Here is a 13,290-nt window from a genome sequence, read left to right as displayed (position 1 = left end):
AAACCCTCAGTGCGAAGGAAAGAGTAAGGCTCACGTTGAATTTCCAGTCGTTACAAAACCTCTTCTATAATGGGGTACCTCGTTAGTTATTTATCTTAAAATGCAGTTGGTAATTTGGAAAGATGTATTCACTTGTAAGTAAAAGAATTAACATTACTTTTTGATGCTTATAGGCTTACTTGAGAGAATAAGGCATAAAAGAGTTAAAAATGGTGTCCTTGTCAACTTGGCCTCTGCAGGTCACTTTAAAAAGTGAGTCTGGTGCGACGACCACAAACAGACACCAACAGTTCAGTCTGAACCCAGACAACTCTTTCTAGGGCCCAAACGGGGGCACGCAGCTCAGGCTGGAACGGGGGCACGCAGCTCAGGCTGGAACGTCTGGCCACGTTACTCATGACTGCATAAAGCGCCGAGTCACAAATACGTGCAAAGGGGTCAAAAGCACATGCTTTAAAAAAACTATATGATAAATGGCTATACGAAAGGTCTTTTTTTTTTTCCTTTAAAAAATCCTCTTGGAGAGTTTGGAAAGAAAATGGTTTTATGAAATATGAGTGGAAAGCCAATTTTTTAACTTAATCTCATGTAATATAATATGGGGCTATAAGCATCTTAATAAATTAATAGCTGAAAAGAAGTTATCTTCTTAAGACTCAACTTTTTTTTTTTTTTTATGTAGGCAAGCTGCTATGCTAGGTGTGGTTATGGATGAAAACCTTCATCAGATACCAGTGCTAACTTCCGGGAACACACAGAATGGTCGGGAAGATATGGCGTATTTTAAAAATAGCTATTACATATGATAGGAAGTAACAAGGTCATAAAGGAAGTTATAAGTGAACTATTCCAGGAATTCACTGAGATTTCAAAATAAACCGCAAGTATTTGTTTTGCTTTCTTCTGTTTCTTTGGTTGGTTGAGGTTTGAGGTTCAGAGAGGAGAGTGAGGAGGCTTTGAAACCTACCCATGTCATACGGTGTCAAAGGTGTCTGTTGAATTAGATTCAGGTTTCAGTGCATCACTGTGGACACCCCAGGTCCCCCAGATCCCCCACGTCACGTTACGACAGCCCGTTTTATACCCGTTACCATCCCAAGGGTGTCGGGTCTTCCTGCTGTGCCTTAATTATTCCTGAGTAATGTAAAAAAATTTAATAACATAAAAAAGTGTGGTGTCAATCTCCAGCTAGGGAATCAAGGTGATTCTAAAAGGAGAGACTATTCAGACTAATGAGAAAATCATTCTGTGTCCTTGTGCGTTCAAAACCTGACCATCTCCATGCACCCCTGGGGAATTCCGGCACCCTAAGAAGCAGAGTACAAGTTACAGATTATAGCTTCTGCCTCAGAAAGGAACCTCAGCCTCTGTCTCTGTAGCTTTGGAAAGGCCACCTGTCCCATCCGACCATCCTCAATGACTCAGAAATGTCCATTTCATGATGCTTCCACTTCCTCTTGGCCCATTACGGTGGTGAGCTTTTTTCCCCCCTTCAACTAAATGAAGTTTCCTTTCTTTATAAACCCTGGTTGTTCATTTAAGTATTTCCTTCTAATTAAAGATTATTCTGTGATTAAAGATGACAGAATAGGCTTATGTGCAGTCATATTTTAAGCATATTATCTAAGAAACCATCAGAAAAGTACGGAAATCTGGTTGGAGCTGAGCGTATTTTGATGTTATCTTAAGTTTCATGAAAGATCATCATACCTATCATCTATGGCTCTAGGTAAGAAAATTCATACTAAAATAATAAAATATTACTTTAAAAACAACAAAGTGGTGATTGGCATTATTAAATTCTTTATATATTTTTTATTGTAACAATGATAAAGGGGGGGCACCGAATGCATTGGTGCACAATTCCAAGTCCAAGTTCATGCAGTGTGTGAAAAGTCAGCTTATTACTTAGCACTCAGGCCCAAGTAACAAGTTTGAGGTTTTTTTTTTTTACTACCTGCCAACTATTTAAGTAACAGGCACTGTCTGGAGTTCTAATGTCTATATCAGGCTCCTTTGCTCTTCACCTATAGCTAACCTCAGATAGAATTTCATTTCTCTCTTGGCTGTGAATTCTCATGATGAATCAAGGCTATAATGGGTTTGCAATTGTCTCTTTTTCTGAAGCATTATTATTTTCATTGGATGCAAAGAGATGTATTTTCTTTGCTCCTGAGCAAATGTATGACATCTGGCCATTCCCCACTGTCGGAAAGGCATCTGCCCTGGCTGGGCCACGATCGCACAGTTGTTAAACAGCAGGGATTATCAGGCAGGACAGTATTAAGTGGTATTTAACAGCAAGACCAAAGTTCTCTGTCAAATGCCTGACTTAGGGCTCTTTGACTGTGAGCATCGCAGCCCCGAGACCTTTTGCACGGAACCATTTTTCATTCTGACAACAAACTACTGTGCCTATCCAGGGTTGCTTTGCTGGAGCTGACAGCAGAGTATTTCAGTGGCAGAAATATTGCCAGAGTAGGGGATCGGGGTGGAGGGGAGCCGTGTTCATCCCCTTTCACTCTAAGTGCAATGGCATTCCAAGCAGTAGGTGTCCAAGTCATTGACTGGTTAATCTATTCAGTATGATCCCTTGTCTAGTCATAACAATAGGGAGGTGGGGGGCAGGGGTGTGGGGGACAGGGGCCTCACAATGTGATTGTCGAAAGTGCCCATTACCTTCTCCGTCTCTTCTAGGCACATTCTCATTGACAGAGGCTTGGGGAGGGGGCGACTGCTGAGACTGTCGACTTAAGTACTGTTCTCTAAAAGCTTTTTTATTGGGGGGGAAAGGGGAGAGGGAGAGGTGTTTGACAGGCCCCTAAAGTTCAAGCCCAGCCATTTTATGACCACAGTAAGACATCAGTTATGGAACTTTTGAGATGATGGGTGCAAAGGCAGGAAATAAAAGAAAGAACTTAATGAAAGTTTAATCTTCTGGGGAATTTGTCCCCCTCAGAGGCATAAATTGAGTGACCTAAAGCTAAATTTCCCTGTCAAAGGCTGGTATCCAGCTCATGCACGGATTACAGCCATACTAGAAAGGAGAATACACACACACACACACACACACACACACACTCACTCACTCTTTTAAAATAACTATTTCTGGTCTTAAGTGTGTACCTGCAGTTGCTGATGGAGGCCAAGACATGCTCACCATGGATTTATTAGAGAGGTTATTGCTTCTCTGTACAGAGTGTATTATCGAAGAGTTATGTGGGTCCTCTGAATGGTTGTCTGGTCCGGATTTTAGCTGTGCATGGCTGATATCTGATTGGCTGAGCTGGAAAGAAAAAAAAAAAACCTCTGTGAACTGTCCCATCAGGCTGCCATCCCCAGGATCTGGGATGCTAAGTCTGTATCAAGGCTTTGTATCAAAACTATTAGCATTGGTCCCTGAGGGCAGTGTGGCTCACAGTCCCTGTTACCCTGGAGGCATAATACAGACTGGACATCGCTGGCCAAGCCTGGACTGACTTGCCCAGCTCTTCAGGAGTTAAAGGTGTGTTTTACCTGTCACGAAGAAATTAACTTGTTTTGGCTGAATCTAAGACAGAATCATTATAGAATGGTCCCGTCAACTTGTTTAACATATAAAATTTGTTTACTACTTTCCCCCATAAACACACATTTCCCATCTTCACTCAAGATGTCTTAAGAACACGTGTTTGGAATGAGTATGCAGACAGCCACCTGACCTGCCTATGAAAAGTGAGAAAAGATGCAAATTACAAAAAACTTGAGAAACTTTCTAAAGGGGTGAGACATTGGCCTGAACATCAATTTATTCGGGAAGTGATTAGCACAGATATTATCATTTTCTTGGGGAACTCTCTCCATCTGGCCAGCCAGAGCTCCATAAATCAACAGTGTAACCAGAGTTGGGAACTCCATTAGCCGTTGATGTTAAGGAGGCCAGCGTTTTCCAAAAATGTAGCTACACTGCACGTGAAAAACAATCCTCTCTGAAGTGTGCCTGTGCGGCACACGGCGTCACGCATTCTGAAAACGAGCCCTGACGGCACACGTGGCCGAGAACTCACCGAAGCTGGCTGCTTTTGCTGCTAATGGCAAAGCACTTGGTTTTACCTGCGACAAGAGTCTTTGACAGCTCTTTTGAACCAATGTCAGCTGTTCCTCCCTCTGCCTGTCAGAGAAAGTCAGACTTGAAACCTTCCATATCCTGTGGGGGGGAGGGAATCCCTAAATTAGAGAAATGTGGTTGTTTTTCCACCTCCGTCCCCCGGCCAGGCAAGGTGCTTAATCCAGTACACAGCAAGACTGAAGTTTCCGGTCTGCACACCCTCGTTGACATGTGCGCCCCAAATCTGCAGAGGGTCTCAGACTTTTAACTCGTCGAACAGCCTGACTCTTAAGTTAAAAGGATTGGGATATGCCCTCACTGGCTAAAATGGAATCTACCATTTATTTCCTTTTTCAGAAAAAGATCACTATGTTACAGGAGACACAATTTATAATATGGGCCGTTTGGGGAAATTTGTCAGCTATTGAAATGAGTGCCACTGGGCTTGGCTCGACTCTATAAAAATAAGTCGTAACAGTGTCTTTAGAGTCAAAACGGGACCCTGTTCTTTGAAATGCCCTTGGCACTGAAAGGGAAGGGTGGCATGAAGCAGCAGAGAAAGGAATGCGAACAGGAGAAAGAAGAGGAACATCAAAGCTTAAATAAGAAATGCATATAATTTCCATAGAATTCTAAAATATTAAAAATATTAAAAATTGTTAGCATCAAGGAACATGTATAAAGGACCCATGGATCTGGAGAACAGGGTGGAGATTGACTGTGGGGGTGGGGGGGTGGGCAGTGTAGGGGAGAGCAGTGGGCAGAAAATTGGGATAACTGTAAAAGAACAATTTAAAGAAATAAAACAAGAAAAGAATTATTAGCATCATTCTGTTGTAATAGTACTTTTACATGAATTTGGCTAATTGACCTTTTATGAAAGACTCATTCTCTGAACATTTTGAAGAGTCCATAATTATTCCAAAGAGAAAGCAAAGAGTGACTTGTGGGTTTGGGTAAGTTATTTTGGATTTGGAGACAATGTCTTTTGGCAAATTTGTTTCAGTTAATTAATAAATAGACCCTAGGATTGTGAATGATGCTCCATTGAATTGTACCCTCATAGCTTCAGATCCCCTACTTGTAAAGAAAAGAATTGTAACTTCACTATTTACACAAAATGACTCTAGTTCTTTAGCTACTTCCAAGGTTCCAGTTGATGCTTCAATTCACATACAGTGGTAACTTATCAGCTATTGAATTCATATTGTCAACCGATGGTTGTTGGCACTTTTTCAAGGCCAACCGGAATCCCCACTTTGGGGTGTGGTAAAGGAGGGAACTTTATTCAGTGCCAAACAGCGCAACTGTGATTCAGCACGGCTGGGACAACAGCACAGCTATGAGGTGACCCTGGGCCAGGCCCTTCTCCAGCTAGACAGCTCCGCTCTGCTCCTTTCTGGTCTGCTCTGGCACGTGCTGCTCATCTCCATTCTGCTCCCATGAGGCAGACATCTTTGATGTTTCCGCTTTAGCCAGGAAAAGGCAGATTTTGGTGGGAAAGGAAATTGTGCTCTCTGAGCCAGGGCTGATTTATACAGACATATGTCCCCACTCCAACAACCTGATTGGTTCATCCTCATGCAAATGAGGACTCCAAATCCTTGCAGTTTGATTGGTCCCAAAGACACTGTCCTGCTTGTTCAGAAGGGGTTCGCTCTGATTGGTTGGTGAAGAAGCTGAGGGGGAATAGCTGCATAGCTCTCATTGGATGGGGGAAGTCTGAGTCCTATTGGTTGAAATAAAATTCCAGGAACACCATTTTGAGGGCTGGCTCAGATGGCTGAAACACAGTGCAGGCAGGCAGTTCAACATAGAGGCAGGTAGCTTACTGCGGGTCTCTCCCTGAAATGCAGTTTGCGTGAGAGACTACTGTGTAGAAATGGCAACTGGGCTCTCTTTGTAAAAATTTAAGCCCAGTTAGCTACCAGGAACTTTTCTTAGTAGGTATCTTTTTTAAAAATATGTACACTGTACATATTGAAATCAAAACGTCAAATGGAATCTTGGGACATAAACACACATACACATACATGAAGCATAGATGAAAAGGAATATAAGGGGTATACCTCTCTTGTAGGACTGTTTTAATGAGGTACAGATAGAAGTCTTTAGGTTGTAGTCCATTCTGCTGTATGACCATTAAATAAATTTGCTATTATTACCATTTTTTAGTCTCTACACACAAGATTTCCACATAAAAAATGCAGTGATTACCACTCCCATTGTATTTACTTTACCCAACTACTTCATTTTGCATGCTCATATTACAGACTTTGGTTGGAACTACAGGCATGTAGATGGGACTTTTCCACATTTGTTATCTCCTATTGCAGAAGCTTAAAACCCTTTGGGGGCATAAAGTCTTTCCTTTCCAAAGAACAAAGGCACCACATAAAATTGGCAAACTACAGGCAAACTACAAAGGCAAACTACATAAAATTCGCTACTGGTTTGCTTTAACCTCTAGTTTGCCTGGAACTATATTTATGCAGCTCCCATATTAGAGTGGCCCAATTCAGGACTTTGTTTAAAATATAATATAGTTTGGCACATGTGTCAAAATCTGAAGACATGAACTTCAGTTCTGGTTCCATCATAATGATGAACTTGGAAGATGATAGAATGAATGAATGCTATTACAGATTATTATTATTTTAAAAGATTTTACCTATTTTTAAAGAGAGGGGAAAGGAGAGAGAAAGAGAAGGAGAGAAACACCAATGTGTGTTTGCCTCTCAAGTGTCCTCTACTGAGGACCCGGCCCATAACCCAGGCATGTGCCCTGACTGGGAATTGAACTGACGAGCCTTTGGTTTGCAGGACAGCACTCAATCCACTGAGCTACATCAGGGCTAGGACCTACGGATTATTATTTTTAATATTATAAATGAGATTCTAATATTTTGGTCTGTCTATTTTTAAAACACACTAAAATAATTAGGTATTGATATTTTAATTTTAGCATGTGTTTACGTGGAAAAAAAAATAAAGAAATGAACAGTTGTCTAGGTGCTTAGATTAGTACAGATTAGTGATCCAGAAAATTCAAGTTTAAAATCTCAAGTAGCCATTTTTCCTTAGCTTATGGAATTTGAAAAGATATTGAATTGTCAGTCAACAATAAACATTTATTGAGTGCCCATTCCAAACACCACACTCTTTTGTGTATTGTGAGTGATAAATATGAGGATGAAACATAGTGATTATTTTACTCTGTCAAAGTGTCTTCATGAATAGATCAGCACCAAGCAAGAGTGGTCATAATTCATTCACTATGACCTTTGCTCAAACTGGGTGAAAAAGAAAAGCTCAAAATCACTAATAATCAGAGAGATGCAAATGAAAGCCATAATGATGTACCACCTTATGCCTGTCAGAATGGCTACCATCAATACACTAACAAATAGTATTGGCGAGGATGTGGAGAAAGAGGAACTCTCATGCACTGTTGATGGGAATGCAGACTGGTGCAGCCACTGTGGAAAACAGTATGGAGTATCCTCAACATATTAAAATTAAAACTCCCCTTCAACCCAGCATTCCCACTTTTTGGAATATATCCTAAGGATCCCAAAACACCAATACAAAAACAAACTATATACACCCCTTATGTTCATAGCAGTGCTATTTTTAATAGTCAAGATCCGGACAGAGCCCAAGTGCCCATCAGTAGATGAGTGGATAAAAAAGCTGTGGTACATTTACACAGTGGAATATTACACAGCACTAAAAAGGAAGAAACTCTGACCACACAGATAGACCTAGGGAATATTATGCTAAGTGAATTAAGCCAGTCAGTGAAAGACAAATACCACATGATCTCACTTGTGTGTGAAATCTAATGAACACAATAAACTAGTGAACAAAATAGGAACAGAAGCATAGATTCATGGGACAGACTGACAGTTGCTGGAAAGGGGGGGAAATAGGGTAAAAGATGATAAAGGGATTAACCAAAGAACATTTATCCATAACCCATGGGCACAGGCAACAATATGGGGATTGACCGAGGGAGAGGAGAGGGCAGGCCTAGGTGGAGGTTGGGGAAGGGAGAAAATGCGGGTACAACTGTAATAGCATAAATAAATAAATAAATAAGGAAAGAAGGAAGGAAGGCAGAGAGGAAACAGGCAGGAAGGAAGGGAGGAAGAAAAGAGAAAGAAAGCCTTCCGGATCACGAGGTTTGGGTGATACCACTAGTCCGACATTTGTAGTGTCCTTCTGGGTTGGTTTAGCCCAGTAGTAGAAGCCATCATGTTCGCTGGAAGAATGAGTTTTCCAAACCCTCAGCAGAAAAAAAAAAAATCAAGAATAAACTGTGACTAACTAGTGGGATCAACATGAGCACGGCTGCACTGTGGTCCCCGCCATTGTCTGTTTGGGGGAAACACGCCACATTGAGGCTGTTTCCTGATCATTCTCCATCAACACACTGTTCAGGAACGACTGCTGGTAAGTGGCCCAGGCTTCTGGATATGGGGCATCTGGAGACAAAGTAGGCTGTTTTCTGCACCACGAACACACTCACCTTTGCAACATTTTGCATGCATTATTTTATAACTAGTCTAAGTATCCGTGGACCTATCCTTACCTCCAGGCAGGTAATACACACATAAACATATATTGCTTTCCAACTCCCTGAACAACTGTTCCATCACGGATGGTTCCTGAGCACCTCCCTCAGGGAAAACCTCAGTGTGTTATGGGGATTTATAACACATAGTCTCTGACTGAAAAAAAAAAAATCAGTTTCGTTTACGTTTCTTCGGTGATCTAGGATCATCTTAAGATGCGAATCCATATGCCCTCTATAAACCTCGTGCAGCAAGGGTAGCTTTTAAAAGCAGCATGCAGTCATATCCCACAGCTATTTACCAAGCTTCTTAAACCTTTTCTCAACATCTCCAACTCGTTCTTCCCCGCTAGGCAGCTGCGTGCTCGGAAAGTCCCCAGCATCAGTTCTGCTGGAGTTAAAAATCACCTAACACCTACATAAAGAGGTTTTTTTTTTCCTTCTTTATGAATTGGGCTTTAAATCTTTACCTTGCTTTAGTGAGAAAATAAAATTGAGCAATAGTCAATGTCTCATTCGTGTATATTTGTATGAATTCTGTAACCTGGAGGATATCTCCAATCCGAGGAAATGTAACCATTAACCCACAGCTAAACAGTTTCCAAAGAAGCCTTTTCAGGGAATAGCTTTTAAATGCCCAAGGAGCTCAGTCTAACGGCAGAGATATTTGAAATATACACAAACATACAAGCCTTTTAGATAAACACATTTTCAGGGAGCTTTTGATGAAAGTGATAAGTTACATTCTCTACAACGACACACACTGTATTTTATTACCCTTCAGTAGACACTTATCAGCTATAAATGTTGGGTGGTTTAGGCTAGAAATCAACCCTGAGGGAAACAGAGGGAGGACTCCGGGGCTCACAGTTCTATAGATCAACATAAACCCGAGACTCAATTTTATTTTCATTTATTAAAAAGGTCTGTGGTCCGCTTCTGCAATTTCAAATCCATTAGCTTCCTGCCCCCTGTAAGAAAAAAAAAAAGAAAAAAAGAAGGTAACTGCAGATTTTATGGACTGATTGCTGATGGCTATGCTACTGCTCTATTGGTTTTGAGTGGAGAGTCCATTATAGATACATTATCCATAAAGCATGTTTCCAGTGGAGCCCACAGCTTCCAGTGTGACTGGGGAGTGAGTAAAGTTGGCTTGGTCAAAGAGGGGCCAGGGAAAGGGTCAGGTCTCTTGGAAGCTAACACAGGGTAGGCACTGGTATAAATTACAAACTTTCTTTCTACTTCCACATAATTACGTCTCAAATGTGCAGCAGTTGGATTTCGTTAACCAGCCACCAGATGAACTTGGAAATCATATCGACAGTAGATTAGAGTGGGAGTTTTCCACCTTTTTCCCCTGCCATGTATGTTCAAACAATACATTTGTCTGTCTTTGAAACTCCCTGCTTCTTGCCATACATATTCAACAGCTGACTCTGCCCATATGATGTTTCCGCATCCTGGCTATAGTGTGTTTAAACCTTTTTCAATAGACGTGCAAAAACATCTTTAATGACAATAACACAAATGAAACTCTACAACGCTGGACCCATAACTCTAGATCTTTGATTTCCAAGAAGAAAAAAAGTTAAATATATTTTCTGTGTGATTGCTTGATTTTGCTATGCTGTAACTACTCTCTTTGTGAAAGGAGACAGCAGAATAGTTAGAATCACATGACTGGCATTCATGGAAGAGAGGACTTCTTTGAGGACATGGCTCCCTGATGTTTGGATCCCAGCGCTACACAGACTTTATGGTTGGCACATGGTAGGTGACCAATGGATGTGTCAAAATGAGGTAGATTTTTTTTTTAGTGTAAAGTTACATGAAGCTACTATAGTCATTCTTAAAATGAAAAGGTAATTCCTTTCTATTATTATTGAAAAAACTAGGTTCACTTAGGCAAGGCACAATGAAGAATTTAGTCTACTCTTGTCCTGGTGATTTTAATTAATGTCCATTTCAACCCACCACCTGCATGTTTCCCCCCATAACCTAGTTTCTACTAGGGTTCGCCAATGTACATCCAAGATGTGGGCAAATATCACAAGATCAGTCACCAGTCCACTTCCTAAATTTTGGGTTTAGTCTAAAAGGTGCAGGTAGCCTACTCTGATTTTTTTACTTTTTTTTAAAAGCAGTTTAAGTTCACAGTAAAACAAAGAGGAAAGTGTAGAGTTTACCACATACCCTTTGCAGCCCCATTATTAAACTCCCCCACTAGACTGGGACATTTGTCACAACTGATGGACCTACCCTGACACATCATAATCACCCCAAGTCCATAGTTCACTTAGGATTCACTCTTGGTGTCGTACATTCCACAGATTTGGACAAGGTGTATCAACATGGACCCACCATTACCGCACCAGAATGCCCTGAAAATCCCCGGTGCTCTGCCTGGGTCTGCCCTGCTGTAAGAGCAAGCTCCCTCCATTCATCAGCGATCCCTGTCCACCAGTCTTCCATTTCTGACAATTTTAATAATTTTGCTTTCTGGTGAATAGAGATCTAGATTTAAAGTGTCTTCTTCCGTCAATTGCACTTTTCAGACACGCATTTAACCTTCCTCCCATTACCTAACCTGCCAATGGCTTTAGAGTTTTGCAGTGTATGTATTGAAATTTATAAAACGTGTCAGTCAGATGTTACCTTTAAAACTCGGTGATGACAGCCTTGCAATCATGGTCAGGGCAGCTATTCATTTGTTTAGAGCTAGAAAGACTTCGGATGCAGTGCATCCTCCCCCTCTCCACCTCTCTTCATCCTTCCGAGTCCTGCCTTGGAGGGAGAGTCCCCTGGCAGGTCCCATCATCACAGGGCTGTCCGTCATCGGCCGTGGTTGGCCCTCCAGAAGCATGGGGGCCGAGTGGCAATGCTGCTAACAGAAGCTGTTAGCAAAGATCTGCTGACCCCGTGCTCTTTAAAGATGTTTTAAATTCCATTCTTTGATGCCCTTTGCCCTCTGACAGGAAGACGTCAGCCCCACAGCTCAGCTGTCAGTCTGGAGTAGGCAACCCAGTGACAGTGGGATCACTCTTCCTTGGTAGAAGTACATTTTGAACTGATCATTTAAAAAAAATATTTTTTTAAATCCCTAAAAGCATCATCTCCTTGACCTGTCCTGAATTCCCAGAACTGGCTATGTTCCCGGCTCGTCTTTCTGACTTGTCAAAAGAAGTTCTTGGTGTGGCCTTTCCACCTATATGGTCTGTAACAAAGCAGGAAAGGTTCAAACAGGTGGGATCAGCTGCAAGAAGCAGACCTTTTATCCAGCGCCCACAGCTCTAACATAGTAAGTAAGATTAAGGGAAACAGCAAAGAACTTTCAAAATGGGAGGCCCCAGAACCATTATTGTCTGTCGTCACGTTAGCCCTCAATAAGACCACAAAACCAGACAGTAAAATCTGGGAGCCTGTGGTTCTCTCCTAACCAAGGGAGACGAGAAAACAGAGAGGGAGCGGTTGTGTTTTCTTTTTACTTTTTTAGGGAACTCCTCATGAAGTCAGCCTTTCCCTGCTCAGCCTGGTTCTGACCACGGCACAGCGGTTGTCCTGTCTTCTCTAGGTATCGTGTGCTTTGTCACGGACACCATACGCTTGCTGTGGTTAAAACTCTTCTGCCAATCCCTTCCCACCCACCAAGAAGAGTCATTTCAGGGCGGTGTGTGTGTGCGTGTGCATGTGTGTGTGTGAGAGAGAGAGACAGACAGAGACAGAGAGAGGATGAGAGGGGAGGGAGAGGTGCGGTGGGACACTTTCCTTTCATCCAATGTCCATGCTGATCCATTTAAACATACACTGTGTACGACTCTCATGTCCAAAGGCAAATCTCAGTTTCCAAAACTGTGATTAGCGTCACACATCATCATTTATACTTTCATCATAAAGGAGCCCTTCTTGTGGAAAAATAATGGCAAAAGAAGATTCTCACATTGTCACCACATTTAGTAACAGCTTTCAGACAAATGCCACATCCCACGTTTGAAACAGTGATGCTTCTTGGGAGTGGCTTGTCTTTAGCCTAGAGCTCATCCTGTACTGGGTGCACAGAACCAAATCCTATCCAAGCAGGCAAAGAATTACAGAGGTAGAAAGTGTCTGAGACCCTTTCTTCCAGCCACTTCCTTTTACAGACAAAGAAACTGCGTCATGGTGAGATTTAATGACCAATTGATGATTCATAGCAGGATAGCAAGCCAGCCTAGGTCTCCCAATTCTCACCTGTCAAGAGTTTCTCCTGATGCACAACCTCAGTAACCCTCAGCAGACTGTCCAAAAGGGGATGCGTGGTACACTGGATCCTTGCTATAAGCAGGATCCATTTTCTCAACAGCCTTAAATTCTCAGTGTTTTACTCAATGTGATAAAAAAATTAGCTCAAACTGTGCGCGGATGAGTCTCACTGACGTGAGCGATTGCCTAGGTGAGAGGGCAGCGTGGAGATGGAGATACTGTTAACGCAGTTCATGGGGTGGATGAGCTCTGGGCTTTTGTTTACAATGTGGTTCTACTAGTTTTTCAGTGATCTCTTCCTGTGGGTTGATTGGTTTGCACAAAGGAAAACATGGACAAGTGTTCTTTTTAGAAATGGAAAAAAATGTGTCAAACATGAAAATGCAAA

The sequence above is a fragment of the Sturnira hondurensis genome, unplaced genomic scaffold, assembly GCF_014824575.4.
Source record: "Sturnira hondurensis isolate 20B ecotype Veracruz unplaced genomic scaffold, ASM1482457v3 Scaffold0018728, whole genome shotgun sequence".
Lineage (NCBI taxonomy): Eukaryota > Metazoa > Chordata > Mammalia > Chiroptera > Phyllostomidae > Sturnira > Sturnira hondurensis.
Note: the sequence above shows the minus strand (reverse complement) of the source record.